This window comes from Mus caroli, unplaced genomic scaffold (genome assembly GCF_978045245.1).
Source record: "Mus caroli unplaced genomic scaffold, Mus_caroli_1 scaffold_16, whole genome shotgun sequence".
NCBI lineage: Eukaryota > Metazoa > Chordata > Mammalia > Rodentia > Muridae > Mus > Mus caroli.
In genome coordinates, this window is record NW_028227271.1 from 46,053,993 (window position 1) to 46,071,568 (window position 17,576).

At 44.6% G+C, this 17,576-nt stretch overlaps 1 long non-coding RNA gene across 2 annotated transcripts; it reads right to left on the reverse strand.

Moving 5' to 3' along the window:
* Window positions 1-3,617: 3,617 nt before the first annotated feature.
* LOC115029385 (uncharacterized) lies at window positions 3,618-5,887 on the reverse strand. 2 transcript variants are annotated; one of them, XR_015045594.1, is made up of 3 exons: window positions 5,645-5,887; window positions 4,216-4,422; window positions 3,618-3,887 (listed from the first exon to the last, which is right to left on the reverse strand). It is a non-coding gene; the product is annotated as an uncharacterized LOC115029385 (long non-coding RNA). The 2 variants fall into 2 exon arrangements; XR_015045595.1 differs by having other exon boundaries at window positions 3,636-3,887; window positions 4,253-4,422.
* Between the last annotated feature and the right edge of the window lie 11,689 nt (window positions 5,888-17,576).

Sequence of the window (17,576 nt, forward strand, 5' to 3'; positions counted from 1 at the left end):
AATACGAGACTGTTTTAACTGTTATGAAAGAAAAGGGTGGGATGATTTCTAATAATATTTTTATTTGTCCTATGAAGTTGTACATTTATGAAACGTACTGATCACTACCTCCCCCAGCTCCCCCTACATCACCCACCTTCCTCCTCCCAACATCAAATCCTCACTTTTTTGTTATTATTAATAATTCCCAGGTCCAATCAGTGCTGCCTTTATAAGCATGACTGTGGGACCATTCACTGTGGCAAGAATTATTTAATTCTTGTGTGTGTGCACACGCGCATGTTTAGTGGTTCTCCACCTTCCTAATGCTTGTGACCCTTTAATACCCTCATGTTGTGCTGACCCACAGTCTTAAAATTGTTTTGTGGCAACTTCATAACTGCGATTTTGCTACTGTCATGAATAGAAATGTAAATATAAGATTCGTAGAACATCTGATATGCAGCCCCAAAGAGGTCACAACACACAGGTTGAGAACCTCTGCTCTACAGCCAGCTTTCCTGGTGCTTGTCAGCCACCTGACATAGGTGCTAGGAATGGAACTTGGGTCCTCTGGAAAAGCAGCAAGCGCTCTTAGCCTCTCTAGCCCAAAGGTGTTTTTTTTTTTTTTTTTTAAGAGAATGCAACAGACAACCCTAACCTAGTCTGAAGACTCGGGAAGAGCTTCCAGAGGAGGAAGGAGCATATGGTTGGCTTTATGAGACTAGAAGCCTCCCTGAATGGCACACTGATTCTTACATCAGACCAGTGTATCAGATACAAGATTTCAGGAGGAGAAGTAACCCCAAAATGTAAGCAAGAAGGGGCCTGAGCTTTCCACTAATGGAAGACTAAGAATTCAAGTCAACCTGATGTAGCTGAGAGAGGCATGGTAGGACCTGGTCTCTTCTGATTCTCCTTTAGGGTGCAGCTCAAGCAAGAGGATTTTAGCTTGTAGCCACTGTGGAGGCCCACTAACATCTCCCCGAACCCTGAGTCCCTTTAAATAGGAAGTTTTGAAAGTTTCTGTTGTGCTGTACAGAGCACTGCCCTACAGATTTTCCTAGGTGTGCTTTCCTGTGCGTTCGGAGTTCACCTGGCTTTAAAGCAAAGCTCTGAACACAGTCTCTAGAGGATTGTAGAGTAATAGAGACTGCACCAGGCTGGAAGCAGAAGCCAAACTTGATCGACGATATACTCTTTGGCCTCCCTGTGCACTGTACAGAACCGGGAACAGGGTGTTAACTCTTCAGATAAGGAGCATATTTCCCACTCTGCCTCCTTTGTGGTTAAGATGTTTGATCTAAATTCTAGATATTCCCTGGGAGAGCGGGGCACCTCACAGCCCTCTGGCAAACCAATCACAGACAGGTGTGCATCAGAGGACTGGGTGTTTTCTTTCTGGGACTCTGAATCACTACAGAATGCATTGTGTGCTGGCTGTGTGCCATCCAACTCAACAATTAGTATACACCCTTTGAGGGGTGTGCTGATAACGAAGACACGGTTTTCTATCTCCCTAGGCAAAGAGGATGGAACCGGAGCAAAATGAAAGTGCAGACAGCACTTCAGCTCTGGGCAGGGAGAGCAAGCAACCAAACAAACAAATAAATAAGAGCCCGAGAGACTCCGAGGGCTAAGAAACGTGGCTCGGCCTGCAGAATTCATTGCACTCCAGAGATACATGACAATACAGCAGAGAGAGGAAGGTATCTTAAAAGCCCTCCCTCTGCGTGGTCACTGGTGGGAGCCACATATGTGCAGGCATTCATCCATCGCACACAAGCACACATCAACTATATTTCCACTAATACTAATTAGTAGTAATGAGCTTGCTAAGGCAGAGCAGCCCCTCTGTGCAGACCTATGGTGAAATTAGGTTGTTTTTTTTTTTTTTAACAAGGCCTTCCACCTCTTGCTCCCACCTCCCTGTCTCAATTTTTCCATCCTCCCTCCTCTCAACCTTGGCTGAGTTCTTGCAGTCCCTTCCCTAAGCCTTCACATGGTTTTCCACCCCAGGATATCCTTTCAAGATAGCTCCTTACGGTGTATTCCCAACCCCCCAAATGACCCCTTCTGTGTCCCTGACCCTCCACTCTAAGATAACGTACACTGAAACTCAAAGGTTAATAATGGTTAATTATGTTTCACAGAGCACATACAAGCATCAAACTAAAAGTTCTGGTGGGAGAATTCCAAGCCAATCTGAGAGACTGAGAGAGTGTCTTTGGCTTCCCTCAAATCAAACCTAGTAGATCTCCATTCTCTCTGCAAGGCTGGCACTGAGTGGAGAAAACCTTGGGAAACCACAAGCCAAATTCAAGGTTGGTAGTGGAGGGGAGAATACTGTTTACGTGCGTATCTTCTGTATCCCCTGTACCCTCTCTTGTTTTTCTTCCCTCCACTGACACATAAATGCAGGTATGGTTTTGGAAGGTGATTCCAGATAACTCAGGCTACCAGGCCGCATTTGGCCTGACACATCACCAGGTTAGGTGAGCGAGCAGAAGGAGCCTAGAGGGGGATGGGGCAAAGAAGGGCAGTGACAACTGAAGCTCCTGGACATCTTGATTCAGCCAGTTCAGCTTCCGGGCTCAGAGTCCATCTGAAGGCCAAAGACACTGCTGACTGCCCTGTGGGAATCCCCAGCCTTTCCAAGTGGTCTTGGCAAGAGTCCACCATGACGCTTATCTCCAGCCATTCCATTGTTTACGGTCCTCTTCCCAGCCAGGCTGCCTCACAACTGCCCTGGGACAACAACTGCTGCCTCCAATATTCCCATCACACAGATGAGTAAGCTGAGGCCCTCAAGTCTAGTGATTTGCCCAAGATTGCACAATGGGTAAAAGAGAAGAGGGACTTCAGTCAACTCATTCATGCCTGCCTTTCCTTCCTCTTCACCCCATGGCCAAATGACTGCCCAGGCTTCTCCAACTCCACTTAATTGATGCCCACTCACGTTGACTGCACGTAAGCATCTGGTGTTGGGTAATGTCGAGGGAAATAAAGAGATAGAGGACAATATCTCACCCTGAAGTTACAAGGAGAGGAGAAGCAAGATGGATAGCCTCGGGCCTCTGTGCTTTCACTCAGGGCCATGAACCTCACCCTCCTCCACTCAACAAGCAGGTGCCAAACACCTGCCAAGCCCTGTGTGCTGGGGTTTCCATGGCAACAACCTGGTCCAGGACCTTTGCCTTCATAAAGATGATGCTTTAAAGCAAGATGGGTGGGAAAGGGTGAAATAAACGGGTGTGTGCTGAAACTAAGGCAGATGCAGACAAAGCTGATCTCAGGTACCGGAGTCTGGTCCTATAGATGTCAGGCTGGCCTCCCCATGTCAGCCCACAAGTTCCAAATCATTCCCAAAACAAGCCCCTTATCACAAAAGCATGGGAGACAGCACTCAAGAAATCAGGCAGAGGAAGGGCTGACTCGAGGCCCGAGGACAGTTATCACTAATAAGCCAGAGACCTGACTCTGAGCTGAGAAAGGGCAGGTTCCATCCATGCTGGAACGATGTGGGAAGTTCTGCATGATCGTCATGACTCCAGGGTCGAACCAGAGACTCTTGTAACTCAAAATTAAATTACACTCATTATCATGAGCAAGAATTTCAGCTTCCAGGACATCAATATGTTTGTTCACATGTGGCTTTTATATTTCAAAAGATGATACAGTCTGAAGCCAGCCCAGCCCAGCCCACAGAGATTGTTCTCTCTTTGAACCTGATGCTTTTGACATCTTCAGACAGTGCTTGTTTGGCAGTTAACCATGCACTGCCTGTGAACTGGAGTTGTTTTCCTGCATTGTTGCTTATCTCTTCCAGTATTGAACTTCTCATGCTGTGATGATTCATCCAGCAGCTGGTTTACAGGGATCTCATTTTACCGTTGTACTGTCTTAACCTTGAACAGTAAAGTAGCATTCAGTTAGTCCACAATTGGTGGGGCATCTGTTATATTCTGCGGGTGCACTCCACAGACAGTGGGAAAGAGTGTACTCTTAAGGGATGAAGAGATATCGCCATCACCAAGAAGACTCTATTGTGACAGATTAAGATAAGAGTAAAAGAAAAGAAAGACTCAATTCTGTAAGAACACATCACTAGAAAGCCCAGATTGGATTGGACAGAACCAAAGACTCCCCTAAGAACATGGTATCACAGCCCAGATGGGAAACTACAGCAGGAAGGGTCTCCAAAGGCCATGGGCAGGAGCAAACACGGATCGCTACCTGTGCTGTGTGCAGTGTGCACTCTTCATGGACTTACAACAATTTCCAGAGCAGAGAGAGGAAGGTAGACAGTAGGCCCTTGCAGAGCTCTCCTTAAAGGCAATGGCAGCCAATGAGAATGCAGGGGTACAGGATCAGCTCTGCACACTGGATGCGCTTCTCGCCTACAAGGTGGGGCATCCTTCCCTCAATAGTTCATTGAAAACCCTAGGAAGGAAGGGATTCAATTGCAGTCCACCTCTGTGGTATATTTATATATATGAGATAGGATAACTGGTATCACTCTTCATTGCTATGACCAAAATACCCAACAGAAATAACTAAAGGGGAGAAAGGTGCATTTTGCTCAATTTTGGAGCAGTGGGTCATTGTGACAGGGATGATCCAATGGAGCAGAGAAGTTCAAGTTCCAATGGTCAGGAAGCAGAGAGAGAGGGTGCCAGCCCCCCGTAGCTAGCCTTTTCACTCCTTATCTTTTAATGCATGCAGTCCCGAAACCTTCGGATGGTGCCACCCATATTCAGGGTGGGTCTGCCCCCAATCCATGGATTTAATTAGATAAATCTTCAGAAAAGCTGGCCAGCAACACAAAAGGTTTGTTGGTGTCATAAGTGGTTCTAAATCTAACCAACAGAAAGGATCGACCATCATACTCAAGTGCATTATAGAGTGCACAGTACAAAGAAAACCTTGAAGACTTAAAGTAACAGTTAAACTGAAGGTTTTCAAAGTCTTGCCTCGACTGCACGCTGATAACGGTTGAAGCTGAAATGGCAGGTAAGTGGTTTGTGGTTATATAATATTTTCTATTTGCATATATTTGAAAATATCTCCAACAGAAAGGTCTTTTTTTTTAACGCTTAAAAGTCATTGTAACAGTACAGTCATTAGCTAAGAACTCAAAGCATAAAATATTTAGGAATGCACTCAACCCTGAGTCAACACTGAAGCAAAAAGGAAGAAAAAGGGTGATTCTGAGTTTCCCTCTTGCACAAACAGCTGTACCTTATATGAAGCAAGATGTCCAGTCCAACATTAACTAAGAAATACAGTGACCTAAGATGGACACCTCAAACCAAAGCAAGTTTTGTTAGGGGCTAAGTAAGGCAAGGTCCTTTCCTTTCTTCTCAGCTAAAATTCATGATGTAAGGTAGACATTGTAGTCAGCATTGTTAACCATCTAAAGATTGTCTATGCCCTCCCCAAAGTGTCTATTCCCTTCCCTCCTTCAGTTAAGGCCTTAAACGAACAGACCAAGAATACACTCCCTAGCTGAGCATGCCCAGGAATGTGCCCACCCTAAAGTATCTTCCCATATGATTTTTATACACACACACACACACACACACACACACACATCCACAAAATCCCCGTGTTTCCTTTGTTAGGAGAGGCCATTGTCTTGGAACTAAGTCTAGGCTTTACTTACATCTTGCAGGTGTTAAATCTTTCTCCACACCCTTGTGTCTTGGTCATGCTTGCTTTGGCTTTGCACTCATCAAGATGCGAACTCGGCTGTGTTGGGTTACAGTTTTCACTTAGCTAATCTCACCGTGGGAAGCTTCCGCTTTTGATCCCCAAGCCCCAGCAGAATCTAGAAGACAATGGTGTTCAACCAGCCTGTCCAGCACCCACGATGCAGCTCACATCCCAGGTGCATTTGGCCCTTGCCCCTTCCCTCCACCAACAGCCCACACACTCACTTGGATAGGAGGGACTCCGTTGTGAGGGTGGACCACATGAGGGATGGGGAGACGCTGGCAAGAGGACTCCTGGCAAGGGGCCAGACACACAATCATTTCCTGTTCCATCTCCAAAAAGAACCTGACCAGGATCCAAGCTCTCTCCCACCCACCAGCCATTGTTACCTGAGTGTTCCCCACCTGCTGTTGGAAAGAATAATGTTGTGCTGACCTCACTCCACCATTTTTTGAAGGGTGTAAACTATCACTGTTACCTTGGCCTGAAGAGATTTGGCGGATTATTTTTCTCAGAGTTAGGAAAAACGGAGAGTCCCACAGAACACTATATTGAACAAACACTGGTTAGCATGCAGAGAAATTCCCAACACAAACATTACACCCAGGACGCCCTTTTCCTTCCCCTAACCCAGCTAGCAAGACCATGCTTCTAGAATGTAAAGTGATCTTGACCAATTGTTACACATGTTTTTTTAAACTATAGAGCTGGCAATGTAACTTACTGGTCAAAGACTTACCTAACATGCACAAGGCCCTAGGCTCAACCCCTGGCATCACAAAACACTAATTAAAACTTGAATTTACTGGACAATTAATTACATGTCCCTGACATTTAGAAAAGCACTCTCCAGGCCAAAAAAAAAAAAAAAAAAACCAACAACTCATGTGTTCCTTAATATAACTCCATGAGGGCTGTAGCTGAGAAGGCCAGTACTTCAGATGAGCCAAGAACAGAAAGGTTAAATACCAGATTAAAAGCCACACAGAAAATGGTGGAGCCAAGATCACATGTGAGGTCAGAATGTTGTATAAATGAAAGGAAATGAAACCAGAAATGAAGAACCTTGGGTTTGAGACCTGGTTAGCAGTCAATCTCTCCGTGACCTCCAGTGACCTTTGAGTTTCTAGTTCCTCTTTTTTAGGATGAAGAACCAGGTTATTTCAAGGATCCTTCCAGCTCCATGATCTACAGAAACATAATCGCCCCTCCCACCAGACACTGTGTTGTGAACAGAGAGCTATCAGCAGCATTCCACACTGGCTCAAAGGAGCAGCCACTGTTTAGATCGGCAGGTTTGTTACAGTGGTCCCTTCTTAAATTCTGTTTTGTTTTGTTTTGTTTTGTTTTGTTTTGTTTCGTTTTGTTTTTTTTCGAGACAGGGTTTCTCTGTGTAGCCCTGGCTGTCCTGGAACTCACTCTGTAGACCAGTCTGGCCTCGAACTCAGAAATTCACCTGCCTCTGCCTCCCAAGTGCTGGGATTAAAGGCATGGGCCACCATGCCTGGCCCATCTTAAATTCTTAAGTAATAGTTTAAACACATTCTTGAAGTCCTAGTACCATGCCTGGCATTTTGAGGACTGAGGGGAAAAAAGAGCAGTACCGGCCTTATGGGTGGATGGGAAACTCCAAAGGCAGTTTCATGGTTACGGCTCTATGTTGTCATGACCAAGGTCAAGGAGGCCCAGCACCTTGGCGGCCTTTCAGCTGGGGACCACTCATGGCTCTCGTTCCCAGAGAGTTCTTTTCCACAAAGACAAGCCTAATGCCATGGCTCATGTCTGTAATCTCAGGATTTAGGAGGCTGAGGCAGGAGTACTACCCACAAGTTTGTGGCCAGCCTGGCTTACTAGTTAGACTCTATCAGAAAGAAGGAAAGAAAGAAAGAAAGAAAGAAAGAAAGAAAGAGAGAGAGAGAGAGAGAGAGAGAGAGAGAGAGAGAGAGAGAAAGAGAAGAGAAGAGAAGAGAAGAGAAGAGAAGAGAAGAGAAGAGAAGAGAAGAGAAGAGAAGAGAAGAGAAGAGAAGAGAAGAGAAGAGAAGAGAAGAGGAGAGGAGAGAAGGGGAGAGAAGGGGAGAGAAGGGGAGAGAAGGGGAGAGAAGGGGAGAGAAGGGGAGAGAAGGGGAGAGAATGGGGAGAGAAGGAAGGGGAGAGAAGGGGAGAGAAGGAAGGGGAGAGAAGGGGAGAGAAGGGGAGAGAAGGGGAGAGAAGGGGAGAGAAAGAGAGAAAGAGAGAGGAAGGAAGAAGAGAAGGAAGGAAGGAAGAAAGAGAAAAAGAAAGGGGGAAGGAGGGAGAGAGGGAGGGAAACAGAGAGAGGGAGAGAAGAAAGAAGGGAAAATGTGTTTCAGGTGGTCTAAGGTCTCCATTCAGCATCCAAGCCAGCCATGGACCCAAGCCCTACTGTGTGTGACTTTGGAGAAGAACAAATACCTCCTTTCAAACTGAGGGGACTTCCAGGCAGAGCTCCTGACACATCTCTGTGACCTCGTTACTGGTTTACACAGGGGTTGAGTGACCACATATAATTGCTCTGCACAACTTCAGAATATAATGAATATGGATGACAGTGTGGATGGCTCTCACCTGTGCTGTGCACAGCCTGCCCAAGCACACATGGCAGCGCTGGACCATTGTCACAACCGTCTCAACATTTGGTTAAGTGACACTCAGGTGATAAAAGTAGCTGAGCATGGTAATGCAGGCAACATCACCACCTGCGCCTCGGAATCACAGTCACTGCCTGGTCAAACGATGGCTCCGATTAGCAGCTGAGTGGCCTTAGATCATGACTTACAGCTGTCACGACTTCAAGAAGTGACACCAGTACACATATCCTCACGTTCAGGCAGTGAGACGAAGCTAAAGATGAAGCATTGAATTTGCGGTGTAAGGTTGAGTTCTCAGTTAACGTAACTATGAAGTCACCTGAAGTCACGCTGGATGATAGGGTCCTCCATGCTACTAAGTACTGATGACATGTTCCTTTAATCTCAGTGCTCAGGAGGTGACAGCAGGAAGATGGAGGGCTCAAGGCCAGCCTGGGACACATATCAAGACCTTCCCTCAAAAAAGAACAAAAGGAAGGAGTTCTGACTCCCTCTCTCTAGGTAAGGTATATGGGATGCCAGTCAATGCCTGGGATAGGACGTTCCATTTGGCCAGAACTAAGCAAAGGCTAATGCTCCAGACCATGCAGAGTCCAAAGAGCCACTGGGTCAAGCCAGTTCAGAATGGCTATAGAGCTGTAGCCTAAAAACAGACACCAGTGACAAGGACAAGAGACAAGACAGAGGTAAGGTTATAACACCAAGACCATGTCATCCAGAGGAAAAGCTACTGTGGGCAGGGGAGGAGTCAAGAATCTTCTGGAACATCATTGAACATCAGAGAAATGCTCCCTCCTTCAGAGTAGAAGGGACTCTGTTGCGACTCTTCAAACTTCAGTGCCAATGCCCTTACCTTCTGTAACCATTGGGCTTGCTCCAGGTGTGAGGTTGGCACATAGCCAAATGACAGTGACTTGAAGAAGATAAGACGTTGATATCCTGCTCAAAATGTGGAGTCAGAAATTGCAAGGCTGGCCGTGGGCCTCTGCTCCTCCCCGTTCACACCTCTACCTCTGGTAGCATGTGCTTTCACACACACACACACATACACACCGGTGGCCCGAGTGACATCCAAGTCCAGCAGCAGAACAGAAGAAACTCCCAGGAGCTTCCACGTGCCTGCTCCCCTTGCACCAAGGACCTAGCAACAGCCACATATGAGTGCAAGAAAGCCTGAGAAGTGACATTTTACTCCGTCTCCTGTTACTGCTGAACAAATATCTACTACTTAGAAGCTTTAAACAATGCACGTCTACTTAGCCTAATAGGTCCAGAGGTCCAGAGTTTAGGCTGCATCTCACTTGGTTAAAATTCACATGCAGCTCCTGTCTTGCCTGTCCTAGCTTAACTATACTGAACCATCTACGTGGTTTGAAATCACCTCTTTATTTTAAGGATAGCTGAAAAGCATCATTCATTTACTCTGCAACCTTCACTCCCACTTGCCATGGAACTTAACATAGCCACAGATTCTGGGAGAGAACTGAGCATGTTTGGGGTGTGGGGCACTAACCTACCACAAGCCACTATAGTAGAAATTCCACTACTCTAGAAGAAGGGCAGAGGGCACAAGTCCATCCCAGAGATGGTGGCAATCAGGATTCTCCTGGATGGAACTGCTGTTTCAGGTAACAGGCATATGACCCAAGCCAGACCAATCTTGTCATTTGTGCTGCTTGGGTTGAAATTGTTAGACCCTCCTGTTGTGGTTTGAATGCGAAATGTTCTCTCTGGGCTCATGTATTCAACCATTTGGCTCCTAGCTGGAGTGCTATATTGGGAGGTTGTAGAATCTTTTGGAGACAGAGCCTTGCCAGAGGAAGTGATTCGCTAAGGGTAAGCTTCAAACTGGTGTAGCCTGACTCTCCTTCTACACACTTTCTGCTTCCTGAATGTCAATGTCCAGCCATCTTGTCTCTCTGTGGCCATGGTTTCTGCACAGTGGCTGACTGTGTCCCTTCAGACTATGAGCAGAAAAAAATTCTTTCTTCTCCAAGTTGCTTCTCGTCAGCTATCTGGTCACTGATATAGAAAACCTTTTTGGTTGTGTGTGTGTGTGTGTGTGTGTGTGTGTGTGTGTTTAGAATGACCAGCTCTGAGGACAGTAATAACTGGGCAGCACCAGTGGCCATCTTTGTTACATGGAAGTCTCCGGAATTAAAGCTAAAATGGAAAGAGTCACACAAGACCCAGCTGAGTGAGACCCAGATGAGCTGGGTGAGACCCACATTCACCCTGGTCTTCATAAGGACTGGCCCACTCAGCTCCTCTTGTCTTTTGTTTCTTTGATGAACAGTCATGTGCCTCCACTGGTACCTTGAAGATGTGTATAGGGGAAATCCACCAATTCTCAGAGCCCTGGAGTATCCGTGAAATCCCATATCTAAAATATCGTGATTCTGAACCAGCGGCTTGGGCCTTTGAGCCCTTCGAGGTTTATAATCCCTGACAGATTCCCACATGCCATCGGTTTGGCCTTCTTTGAACAGGATTGGTCCAAAGGCATCTACAATGTCTCCGGGTCTATAACTATCTATGAGAAATGCCTTAGTAACCAGAGAACACTCCTGGCAACCTTCCTTCTCTTCTCTTGTCTTTTTGCATCTGCTTGGGTCACTAACAAATCCCCCCAGGTAATCACAGCCTGCCAAATCTCTTGTAGGGCATTGATGAGGTAACTCATGGCAAAAGGAAAAGAAAATTTGAGAGAGAGTATCTTGTTTGCTTTGAGCCCACTAGAGGAAATAGAAGCTATTTCCTTTCTCCCTAGCCCTCAAGCACAGTACTTCCTAGCCCAACTCCCTCTTACAGTCCAGCAGAATCCCACCCTCAGTGAAATCAGCTGTTTTATGGTCTCCATTGTTTTGAAGAGATACAATGACCAAGGAAACTCTAAGGACAACATAATTGGAACTAGCTTACTGGTTGAGAGATTCAGTCCATTATCATCAAGGCAGGAGCATGGCATCCTCCAGGCAGACATGGTGCTAGAGATGAGAGTTCTGCATCTTGATCCAAAGGCAGCTAGAAGACTGACTTCCAGGCAGTTAGGAGGAAGATCTCAAAGCCCACCCACACAGTGACACACTTCCTCCAACAAAGCCAAACTTACTTCAACAAGGCCATACCTCCTAATAGTGCTACTCCCTGGGTCAACCATATTCAAACACGTGAGCCATTGAGAAAAAAAATCTAAGAAAAATAGTTATTACCTAGCCACCTATCCAGGGTATTATGGGTCTCAGTGTCCCATTTTGGAATTCCTTTTGGCAAATTATCTGGCCTAGGAAACAGCTATGCGACTCTCTCCACCGATTTCCCCATGTCCCTAAGGCCTCGGCACTCTCCTGGAGAATAGACCTTCTCTTCATGGAGGACTAGAGAACTTATAAGACTGACCTGGATCCTGATAGCTTCAAAGAAACCAATACCTGCTTAGATCTCTCAATAAATGAGAAAGTAGTCCCCATAATCTTGGCATAGTGACGGGAAGCAACTATAAAACCATGAATCACTGCCATTCCCATAATACCTCCCAAACACTTGCTACTGTGTCTCCTTTATCCCTAATTAAACCCCCCTATGGATGCTATGTCTCTCATACCTCTCAAAATCAGAGAACAGCAATTAGTTGAACAAGGTTTTGTTTACAATAAAAAGTCATGTATTCAAATCCAACCCAATCCCAACAAATGTTAAAAAACAAAATTCTCCTAGCACCTCCTGACAGTGGATGATTCATTGCAAGCATGTGATAGGCACCCAGCCAAGAACTCCACCCTTGTCTGTCTTTTATGTGACTTTATTCTGAAAAAGTCTCTTGCCATACAGAGTTTCCAGAGTATGGAATTGAGTCTAGTTCTTACCGAGGGAGAGAAGTGGGGCTTAAATTCTGGCTCTGGAGGTGGGCCGAGGAGGTGGCTCTGTCAGTAAAGTCCTTGTTTTGTAAGGGTGAGGACCTAAGTTAAATCCCCAGAATACTTACTAATAAATTCATGAAATAAAGAAAGAAGAGGGAAGGAAAAGGAAAGGGAGGAAAATGAAGGGAGGGAAGAGAAGGGGGAGGGGAGGGAAGATAAAAAGGATGGCAAAATATGGCATGATTTTAACCCTAGTGTTAGGAAGGCAAAAAAAGACAAGGCTGATCCTGGGGCTTCGCTGACCAGCCAGCCTAGCCTATATAATGAGTTCCAAGCCAGTAAGAAAGCCTGTCTCAAGAAAAGGAAAGACATCAAAGTTGTTATCTTGTATGGATTTCATACACACAAACTCTCCGACCCAGATATACACACACTACCACCACCAACACCACACAGCACACACCACACACCACATACACCACACACTTAATTTCTGGATCCCAATAAAACTAGCTATGCAACTCTAAAAAATTCAAATGTTATGGCTTAAGTATTTGAGTTCCCTTAAAATTTACATTGAAAAGAAAAGCAAAATATCAAGAGCTGAGGCCTTTAGGAAAGGATGACACCTCCAGTGCTCCCCTCTCATGGATAGAGTTAGTGCCTTTATTAAAGCACTCAAGGGAGTAAGTAACTCAGTTCCTACTTCCCCTTCCATGATGACACCACAGCCACAAGCCACCATCTGGGCAACAGAAGCACGCTCACCACTAAGTCACTGAAGCTGCCAGCCCTTGATCTTAGATTTCCCGAACTCTATAACTGAGAGAAATAAATTACCTTTATTTATAAATCACTCATTCTAAAACATTTCTTTACAGCCATATAAACAGACTAAGAATGTCAAGTAGACAAACAGAAACTTCATCTTCCCTTATGAAAAATAGGTAAGAATATGGCCAGAAGGCGTTGTGGCTCACTCCTTTAATCTCACCACTCAAGGCAATAGGAGCAAGTGGAATTTCTGTGAGTTTGAAGCTAGCCTGGTCTACACAGTGAATTCTAGACCAGCCAAGGCTACACAGTGAGGCTCCATCTTTAAAAAAAAAAAAAATGTTCCATGGATGTGCTCATCACATGATATTATTAATACTAAGGTGATGTCATTAGCTAACAAATTAATGGACTAAATGAATAAGAGAATGTCTAGGGCAGAAGATTCCGTGAAAGAAAGCCCAGGAAAACATGCTGTTAGAGGAGTGAATGGCCAGCAATGATGAAGGTCACCAGTTGGCAAGAGTTAAGTTTGAGAGGACCAAGGCTATATATGGAGACTCAAGAGCCATGGAAGGCAAATAGCTCCAATCCTAATGTCTCAAGGATTCTATGGTCTAGAGCCATAGCTACCCTGGAGTAGACCTCTCAAAGGTCCCCTTTTCAGAAAGACCAGTGCTCACAAACATCAAAACCCTTGAGTCCTTTGAGAAGGGACTGACACTCCTGCTCAGGTTCAGGCATCACGTAAACAATACTCCGTCTCTTGCCACACCTTCCTCCCATTCCTCTCTAGGAGACCAAACAGTACATTATTTAGAGTTGCCTTCCTGCTGCCAAGCCATGAGAAGTAGACATTTTCATAGCACTTACTCAGCCTTGTAAACATGTCATAACCCGTAGCCAAGTTGTCCACAAGATGTGTCTTTACATGATATATCTAATGGCACTCCACCTGTGACTCTGCCAGGTTTAGGGTATCAAGAAGTGTATGTTCACAGAAGACTTTGTTGCTACTTATTTTGTATGGATGGTGTGATTGCTTCTTTTTTATTTATCTCCAAGAAAAACATAGCCCCTGATGCAGCCAGATAGAGTGGGATGTTGGGCGTGGTTTTCTTTTTCTGAAGTTGCTTCTGCTTCTCGTGAGTATTGTCCATCCAGGACCTCCAAGAGCTCAGCTTGGGTCATGGTCAGAGAATAGTTACTGACTTGTGGGGAATCACACTGACTCCTTCCCTTAGAGCAAAGATGCTAAAAAGTCAAGTGTCGTCTGACATCCTGAAGGCTCCTCACAAACTCTGTCCTTGGAATGATATGGATGACAAACTAGGAGGAAAAATAATTCTTGATTTACTAACATTCAACTGAACAGAAGTTAGTTACTCAAAATCTTGAACCTCACTTTAAAAGAAAAGACAACATGAAAGAAAGAAGATGATATTAGGAGTTGGGCCACTTTAAATACAAGAACTTTCTAGTAGTCTTTATAATATCCAGTGCCAAGTTCTGCATGGTATGGCATGACATGGTGCTGCCCCTGGAGCAGAGCCAGGAGGTCATGGACCTCCAAAGTGTTGATGATTGCTAGGCATAAGACTTGTCTGTATAAAAATGTACATATTTTCATGTTCCTCCTTCAAGGAATGCTCTCTCTGTTAAGGTTAATGACTCCATGATAATTAGAAGCAGCATGAATCTAGGAGGGGAGGGTGTGTCTCATGTTCCTCAGCAAAATGGTACAACACTGTGACCCTCAGGACAGCCGCCGTGGGAAAGAACTCTGGAAACACGAGTTCAGTTTTTCAACTATGCAAAATGTAAATATACAGTATGAATTATATGAAGGGCTTCTCAGACCTAAAAGAAAAAGGCAGCTGCACTATGAGACATCTTGTTAGAAAGATAGTAAGGAAGGAGATAAAAAGATTTAGAGAGTGCTGACCACAGGGCAAGATCCCACCCAGCAAACCTTATTGTTTGTGCTTTTGAAGGCAGGCAGATTCCTGAGTTCAAGGTCAGCCTAGGACAGAACTACTTTAGGCCCAGGTATGGTGGGAATGGTGATTTCAAAGCTGAATCACACCCGGCTATCTTATTGTCTGTGCTTACAAAGGCAAGCAGATCTCTGAATCTTGCATGCTTAAAAAGTGTACTAGGGCTGGAGAGGTGGCTCAGTGGTTAAGAGTACTGATTGCTCTTCCAGAGGTCCTGAATTCAATTCCCAGCAACCACATGGTGGCTTAAAACTATCTGTAATGGGATCCTCTTTCTGGTGTTTCTGAGGACAGCTACAGTGTGTGCTCATATACATAAAACAAATCTCTTAAAAAAAAAAAACTGTACTAGCTGTCTTTTCTGAGAATCAAGAATACTGAGAATCATAAAATACTGATTCATGGGATAATCAAAAGGGAACCTGGGGTGGACGATTGAATTGATATGAAAATAAAAGACTGGGCTTTGGTCTGCACGAGCTGAGCTATCTGGTAATCTTCAGAAAGCTGTCTTGAGCAGACAGGCTGTCAGCTTGTACCACTCCTGAACACCCCTTCCTCAGAACCCCTCTCCAAGCTGAGACTGGTCCTTGGCAGTGCAGTTTCGACCAGGAGCTCAGGAAGTGACAGAACTTTCCAATGGTTGCTATGGTATCCAGTCCCTACCAGGAGCTCAAGAGGCAACTAACAGTGCTAAGTAGTTTATGTTCATTGTCTGACTGAATCTTCATATCAATCAACTCTACACATGAAAAAGCTAAAGCTCAGATTAATCAAACTCATCCAAGATCGTATAAGTTTGACCTTGAACTCAGGATTAGGCTTAACATTTCCTCCTCAACTTGTAATGGAGTTCTATGCTGATAAGCATCTCATAAGATAAAAAACATATTTCTGTGCAAAATGCATTCATAAACCTAACTTACCATAAACCTTTAGCCTGCTCTGCCTTAAATGAGGTCAGAAGCCTGCTTTATTACAGAGTATTGAAATTACAGGTCATTTGTTCAATAAATTACACTGAAAGTGACAAGCAGAATAGGTATGTATCATCTCACACCATTTGAAAGCCAAAAGTTGCAAGTGAAAGCATCCTAAGTTAGAGAGTAGCTATGTAATGTTCTAGGAGCTAGCTCACTAAGAAAAGGCTTCAACTTCCACAGGGACATCTAGATCAGACCTGAGGTGTCCACTCAGCCTCTTTTTACAGTACATGCCCAAAGACAGGAAGAGGTCTACCTGGAGACCCTTCACCAGCAACCACTACAGCTAGGACCTCAAACAAGATACCACATGGTGGAATCTCAGGCCACATGTTCACACAAATAACATAGCCAGGCTCCTATCTGCCATAATGACCTAAATTACCATTTCCAGAGAAAAAGAGCATGAAGCTGGGTGGTGGAGATCTGGGAAGAGTTGGGAGAAGGAAAGGAACATGATCAAAATATATTGTATGGAATTCTCAAAGAATAAATAGAAAATAAATTTTAAAACATTAAAATAGAACAGAACCATGAGGTCTGGGCATCTGGCTCAGCTATTAAGAGAACTGGTTGCTTTTTCAGAGGAGCTGAGTTCAGTTCCCATCATCCACATGGTAGTTCACAACTATCTTAACTCCAGCTCCAGGAGATCTGATACCTTCTGGCCTCTACAGGCATTGGGCACACACACAGTGCACTTATATACAGGGAGGCAAACACTCACACACATAAAATTAAAATAAATATCTTTTTAAGGACAGTGAGATCTAACTTTTGGAAGAATTTCCAATAAGACAATTTGAAGCAGAAATAGTTAATCACTTAATTAGCTTTTATCGCAGGAACTAATTGACGGTTCCTTTGGACATGAGATTCAATGTAACAGCTAACATGCATGGTGCATACAATGCTCGGAGTTCTAGCCCAGGCTATTTATGAATTTTAGCTTACTCCTCACTCATCCTGATGGAAAGAATAGATATTATCCCTATTGCACAGGTGAGGAAATTGGGGAGATTAAAAAAGACAAAGCAGTTGCTCGATTTCTATAACTATGCCTAATATTTTAATAGTGTTTCCATATATATTTCTTATTTGATATATCAAGCTGGTGAGAAGTATTTTCTTATTCTCAATATCTTCCCTTTAGTGCCTGACAAATACAGAAGTGGATGCTCACAGCCATCCATTGGATGGAGCACAAGGTCCCTAATGAAGGAGCTAGAGAAACTACCCAATTAGCTGAAGTGGTTCCCATAGGAGGAACATCAATATGAACTAACCAGTAGCCCCAGAGCTCCCAGGGACTAAACTACCAACCAAATAAAACACATGGTGGGCTCATAGCTCTAGCTGCATATGTAGCAGAGGATGGCCTAGTCTATCATCAATGGGAGGAGAGGCCCTTGGTCCTGTGAAGGTTCTATGCCCCAGTGTAGTGGAAGGCCGGGGACAGAAAGTGGGAGTTGGGTAGGTTGGTGAGCAGGGGGAGGGGAAGGGGATAAGGGGTTTTCAGAGGGGAAACTAGGAAAGAGGACAACATTTGAAATGTAAATAAAGAAAATCTATAATTTTTAAAAAGCACTAAGAGGGCAATATGCAGAATGCAGAGGGAAAGAGGAAAAAAAAAGAAGCTGCAGAGAGAGCAGAAGGAGCAGG